Below are 6,628 nucleotides of genomic sequence, written 5' to 3'. Positions count from 1 at the left end.
GTAAAATGAACTAAAGAAGAAAAGGGTAAACAACTCCAGTATCTTTGCCAAGAAAACCCCAAAATGAACTCACAAAGAGACAGACATAACTGAAATGACTGTACAACGAGAAAAATTCCTGACTCCATGCCTACTACTCTAACCACTGTGTACCATTAACCCTGTGGTTGAGACCATCTATCTCCTCTATCCCCTTGGGCTACTCAAACAAATGCAGAACAAGAAGGTAATTCAACAAATAAACATTAAATTGCTTTTATATTATAGCCTATGCATTATGTACAAGTGGGATGGAGAGGGAAAAAAGAGATATAAATAAAAGATAGGGTCTGTGCCCCCATGACGCTTACAATGTAGTAAAATGTCTGCTGTTTTAGAAAAAGATTTGGCAATTTCTGTAATATCTCAATATCCATCCCTTACCTCTTTTACTATCGGGAAGTGCTCTTTGATCTAGCCAAAGTTTTGTTGTTTGTTTTTTGTTTTGGATTTTTTTTGTTTGTTTTTACTTTTGCTTTTTTGCTAAATGATCCCTGTTCAAGGTAAAGGTTCTGCACTTAGAATAAAAGAGTTGAGGTCTCATGGTTCATCAGACAGGAATAAGTGTGGAATTGGGAGAAAGGGTTCAGCTCAAAAGCATCAGTGACCAAGAGCTCATGACTTGGGATCTAACTGACCCGCCTACCACTTGCAGGTACTAGAAATAGGACAGGTGGTGACAGGAAAAAAAGAGGCATGTGGGAAAGAACGAATAATGATTTTCATACTAAATAAAATTCCTCCCTCTCTAACACAAATTCATAAATCCAAGAACCATTACACAATGGCTAAATGATCAAAGGTTATGAACAAATAATTCTCAAAAAAAATTAACTATTAACAACTATATTAAAGATTGTTCCAAATTACTAGAAATAAAAGAAATGAAAATCAAAACAACTCTGAGGTTTCAAACTTACATCCAGTAAACTGTGTTTTGGGCTCTTTTTTGGAGACAATTGGGGTTAAGTGACTTACATAGGGTCACATAGCTAGTAAGTGTCTGAGGCTGGATTTGAATTCAGGTTCTCTTGACTGCAGGGCTCTACCACTGCTTCTACACCTAGTAAACTGGCAAAAAAAAAAAAAATGACAAAAGATAGAAAATGTCAGGGTTGGAGGGGAAGAGTGTATGGAGGAGGGGGGAAGGGCATGCTAAGGCATTGGTGGTAAAGCTATGGATTGATACTAGAAAGTAATTTAGAATAATAAAATAAAATTGTTAAAATATCCGTTGATTCAGAAATTCTACTGCTAGACATAGACCCCAAGGAGATCAGTGATAGATAGAAAGAAAGTCCCTGTATACAAAAGAGGGGCAGTTAGGTAGCACAGTGGATAGACTGCCAGGTCTGGAGTCAGGAAAATTGATCTCCTTGAGTTTAAATCTGACCTTAGACACTTACTAACTATTCAACTCTGGGCAAGTCATTTCATCCTGTTTACCTCCCTTTCCTCATCTGTTAAATGGAAAACCAACTTCAGTATCTTTGCCAAGAAAACCCCAATATATGGTCAGAAAGAGACAGACACAAGTGAAATGACATGAACAACATGTACAAAAAATATTTATAGCAACAATTATTTTGTAATAGAAACAAATTGGAAGCAAAACAGATGATCAATGTTTGGGAAATGCCAAACCAAGTTGTGGTACATTAATGAAATGAAATAATTATTGTGCTGTAAGAAATGATGAGTATAATGAGAAGCAGGGGGAGACTGATATGAACTTATATAAAGTATAGTAAAGCAGTAGCAGAATAACAATATTTGTAATAATCACAATAAAGAAACAAAAAAGAAAACTATTAAAAATGATGGATACAAAAATTATAATAACAAATCTTGTTCCCAAAGAAGAGATATAAAAAGAAGCCATTTTTTACTGAGGTAGAGGATGAATTGTATGAGGGAACATTATATATACTTCTTTTTTGATAAGTTGATTAGTTTTGTGAAACTTTTTCCACACTCCTTTGAAAAATACTTTGTAAGTATGGCTCTCTAGAAGAGACAGAGGAGACTTTGGGTTTTTGTTTTGTTTTTTTTTAATTCGTTTTTTATAATAGCTTTATATTTTTCTAAATACATGCAAAGATAGTTTTCAACATTCACCTTCACAAAATCATATGTTTCAAATTTTTCTCTCTCCCCCCTCTCCTAAACAGCAAACAATCCAATGTAGATTAAACAAGTACAGTTCAAGAATACTTTGTGAAATGTATATGTAAAAACAACAAAAAAAAATCAATAAGATTAGTTTTAATACTATTTTTTTCCAAATACATGCAAAGATAGTTTTCAGCATACCCCTTTGCAAAATCTTGTGTTCCAATTTATTCTCCCTCTCTCCTCACTTCCTCCCTCCCCAAGATGGCAAACAATCTGATTGATATAGGTTAAACATGTGCAATTCTTCTAAACATATTTCCATATTTGTCATGCTGCATAAGAAAAATCAAATAAGATTATTTTTAAAATATAAGTACAAATCAAAATAACTCTGAAGTTTCAATTCATACCCAAGAAATTGATCTCCCAAAATGGAAAATGACAAAAGATTGAAACAATCAGTGTAGGAGAGGCTACAAGAAGACAGACATTTTAAACCTCTTAGTCTCTCTGAGTCTCAGTTTCCTCCTCTATAAGATGAGGATGTTAAACTATATGATCTTTAAGTTACTTTCAACCAGCAACCCATAAGCCTATAATACACTGTTGGTAGAGAAGTAAATTGGTCCAACCATTTTTAGAAAGCCATTTGGAATTATGCTTCATTTTTTGGTTAAGTGACTAAAATGTTCATACCACTGGGGCCAGAAATCCCACTGCTAGATATATATTCCAAGGAGGTCAAAACCAGAAAAGTCCCATATATGCCAAAATTTTGTAATAGTACTTTTTTAAAGAAATAGAAAAAAGATGGTTCCCATAAATTGGGGAGTGGCTAGATAAATGGAAGTATGTCTATCCATCAATTAACCCATAAGCATTAAGTGTCTACAATGTATCAGGCCATTGTGCCAGACACTGGGAATACAAAGACAAAAGTCAATCATCTATGTGACCCTCCGGATGCTAACAATCTAGCTGTATTTATGAATGTGTTCAGATATATTTCCATCTTTATGATTTTACTAGTTGTAAACTGAAACCTCAGAATTGTTTCAATTTATCCTGTATCCTTTTTAAAATAAAAGTTTATTTATTTTGTTTTTATATCATATACATTCCTCTTTTCTCCCTTTCCCAGAGAGCCATCTTTTACAAGAAAGATTTTTTTGTTAATTCAGTAAAGTTAACCAGCATATCTGTCTATACATATATATACACACACACGTGTGTGTGACATGCAAGTGACTGGATTTAAGTGAGGAAGGGCTGTGCAAGGTCACCTGCCTCACCTGAGTGGATACTCACTATCTTCTGAATTTAGTGGCCAGTAATAATGATAATAATAGATAACATTTATATAGTATTTACTAGATATCACAAGAGTCAACTAGGTGGCTCAGTGGATAGAGCAATGGGCTTGAAATTTTAAAAAACCTGAGTTCATCTCTGCCCTCAGGCACTTACTAGCTCTGTAATCCTATAAAATGGAGAAGGAAATGGCAAACCACACTGTGTCTTTGCCAAGAAAACCCCAAAAACAAGTCCACCGGGGCCATAGTGTCAAACACCACTGACCAACTCAACAACAACATGTGCCAGGTACTAGGCTAATTCCTCTTGTCATATGACACCCCTTCAAAAACTTAAAGACAGCTACTGTGTGTGCCCAGTTTTCTATATGCTAAAATATTGTTGTTCAATCACGTCTGACTCTTCGTGGCCCCATTTGGGGTTTTCTTGGCAAAGACACTGAAGTAGTTTGCCATTTCCTTTTCCAGCTCATTTTACAGATGAGGAAACTGGGGGTAAATAGAGTTAAGTGATTTGTCCTGGATCACAAAGCTAGTAAGTGTCCAAGGCCACATTTGAACGCAGGGCTTCCTCACTCCCAAGCCTAGAACTCCATCCCCTCTGCCACCTAGCTGCTCCAAGCTATAGATATGATTCTTCAAATAGCAAGGCATTCTATTTTCTTCATTCAGTTATCATTAATGTCATGTCTTTTTTCACAACTAAGAAAATGAAAAGCCCTTTCTTTCCCCTGTCCAATTTCTCCCTTTCAAACCAGAGAATAAAAGGTAACATAGGGGAAATGTTTGAGAGGCTTCTTCTCTTTCAGATTGTACACAGTGTTAGAGATCAACTCTGCCTTTCTCCACCCAGTCAGTTCTCAGCAAATCAATATCTGTCTTTTAATCAGCACAACCCCCAGAAAAAGTTATGGATCTTGCCTCTTACCTTTGATCTGCTGCTGTCACCTCCCAGATTCTCTCTTCTATGAGTGGCTCCTCTCCTTATCTTCTCTTCCTCTTTCTCTGGCTCCTCCTGAGCTTAGCTTCCTCACTTGCTTCTATATGCATGTGTTCATCTCCTACCCTAGCTTTCTAACTTTTAAAACTTCAAATCAGGGCTTCCTTGTAAACAGTGATTCATTTTTAATTTATATTGTAAAACTCAAAAATTCTACTCTTCTGTCCAATATGATCCCAGCAATTCTTATATAATCATCCCACGGTTTCTAGTTATTTGATTTGTAATTTATCAGCAATATACCTCAAAATTTTAAAAAATAGTCACATATAAATGAGCTGATGACTATAATTCCTTGTAGTCAGTGCTGTCTTTAAAAAGATCCTCATAATTTTTATTTTTTTCATTTAATATAAGGAGCAGGTCTCTCATGTCCTCAGAAGAGTCTATGTCTCCAATATTTTATCTAAGAGATAGTTTTTCTCAGGCAAATTTTATTTGTGTTTTGTACACAAATGCATTCCTGTCAACAACCAAAATGTATATATGAAAGAGAAGTTCCTTACATACAAAAATTATAACATATGTGGAAAGAGATAAATAAACAGACTAATAGATAAATGAGAGAGACAGAAGGAAGGGAATGGAGAGGGAACATTTATTAAGAAATAAGGTATGCAAGGCACTATGCTAAATACTGGAAATACAAATTCAAGTAAAAAGAAGTAAGTTCTTATGCTCAAAAAGTTATCAAACTGTGCATATCCTTTGATCCAGCAGTGTTACTACTGGGCTTATATCCCAAAGAGATCATAAAGAAGGGAAAGGGAGCTGTGTGTGTAAGAACATTGGTGGCAGCCCCCTTTGTAGTGGCCAGAAACTGGAAACTGAGTGGATGCCCATCAATTGGAGAATGGCTGAATAAATTGTGGTATATGAATGTTATGGAATATTATTGTTCTGTAAGAAATGACCAACAGGATGATTTCAGAAAGGCCTGGAGAGACTTACACGAAGTGATGCTGAGTGAAATGAGCAGGACCAGGAGATCATTATACACAATAACAAGAAGATTGTATGATGATTAACTCTGATGGGCATGGCCCTCTTCAACAATGAGATGATTCAAACCAATTCCACTTGCACAGTGATGAAGAGAATCAGCTACAACCAGAGAGAGAACCATGGGAAATGAGTGTGGACCACAACATAGCATTTTCACTCTTTCTGTTATTGGTTGCTTGCATTTTTTGTTTTCCTTCTCAGGTTTTTTCTTTCTGGATCCAATCTTTCTTGAGTAGCAAGATAACTGTATAAATATGTATACATATATTGTATTTAACATATACTTTAACATATTTAACATGTATTTGGACTACGCCATCTAAGGGAAGGGGTGGGGAGAAGGAGGGGAAAATTTGGAACAGAAGGGTTTGGTAGGGTCAATGTTGAAAAACTACCCATGCATATGTTTTGTAAATAAAAAGCTATAATTAAAAAAAAAAAAAGGCAGTTCTACCCTTAAGACACTTACATTCTGATGAGAGAAGATAACACATAAAAAGGAGGTGAAAAACTGTAAGGAAAGAGGGAAAGGTCTATGCAGAGGCAAAGTGTAAATGTCCAGAGTCAGGAGGGTAGAATAAATCTTGGTTGGGAGGAAGAATTGGCAAAATTAAGTGAATAACCCTCTCTTTGTTACAAAGATATTAACTATGGGTAAGTGCAGAATGTCGTGCATTGTGTCAGACACTAATGCAAGTTATTAGCCTTGAATGGTTTTGATAAACCACATTTTTCCCCCTCTTAAAAATTTTTATTATAAGGGATGGTTTGCTGGAGAGGAAAGAGGGAGAGAAATGAATGTGATGGAAAATATATCCCAAAGAAATCCTAAAGAAGGGCATCATTTAAAAAAAATACAAAAAAGAAAAATATTATTCTCCCTACTAACCCATTTCCTTCTTCCCATTTTTCAGTCCAAATCTTTTAGACAGAGGCCTTATTCTTTCTGTATTCAAAAGGCCAGAAAATACTCATATCCTCCCAGCCCTGGAGCAATTTTTATTATATATTTTGACACATCTTTCTCCACATGGGGGAATAAGCCAGACTCTGGAGACTTTTTCTAAGAGGAACCAAGGTCTCATGAAGGCAACAGTGTTTGCTTCCACAGAAAAAGAAACAGTTTGTTCTGATGCAAGTTTGTAAAGCCTTTGTT

At 35.5% G+C, this 6,628-nt stretch overlaps 1 protein-coding gene across 1 annotated transcript in view; it reads right to left on the bottom strand.

Annotated features, from left to right (window-relative positions):
* FBXW5 (F-box and WD repeat domain containing 5) overlaps positions 1–4,413 on the bottom strand; it is a 39,604-nt gene extending 35,191 nt beyond the window's left edge. The window contains exon 1 of the mRNA XM_012554063.3: positions 4,396–4,413. The gene's annotated coding sequence lies outside the window, so the exon portion shown is untranslated. The remainder of the gene's footprint in view (positions 1–4,395) is intronic.
* Positions 4,414–6,628: the final 2,215 nt, after the last annotated feature.

The sequence above is a fragment of the Sarcophilus harrisii genome, chromosome 2 (genome assembly GCF_902635505.1).
Source record: "Sarcophilus harrisii chromosome 2, mSarHar1.11, whole genome shotgun sequence".
Lineage (NCBI taxonomy): Eukaryota > Metazoa > Chordata > Mammalia > Dasyuromorphia > Dasyuridae > Sarcophilus > Sarcophilus harrisii.
Note: the sequence above shows the minus strand (reverse complement) of the source record. Positions and strands in the feature narration are given on the sequence as shown.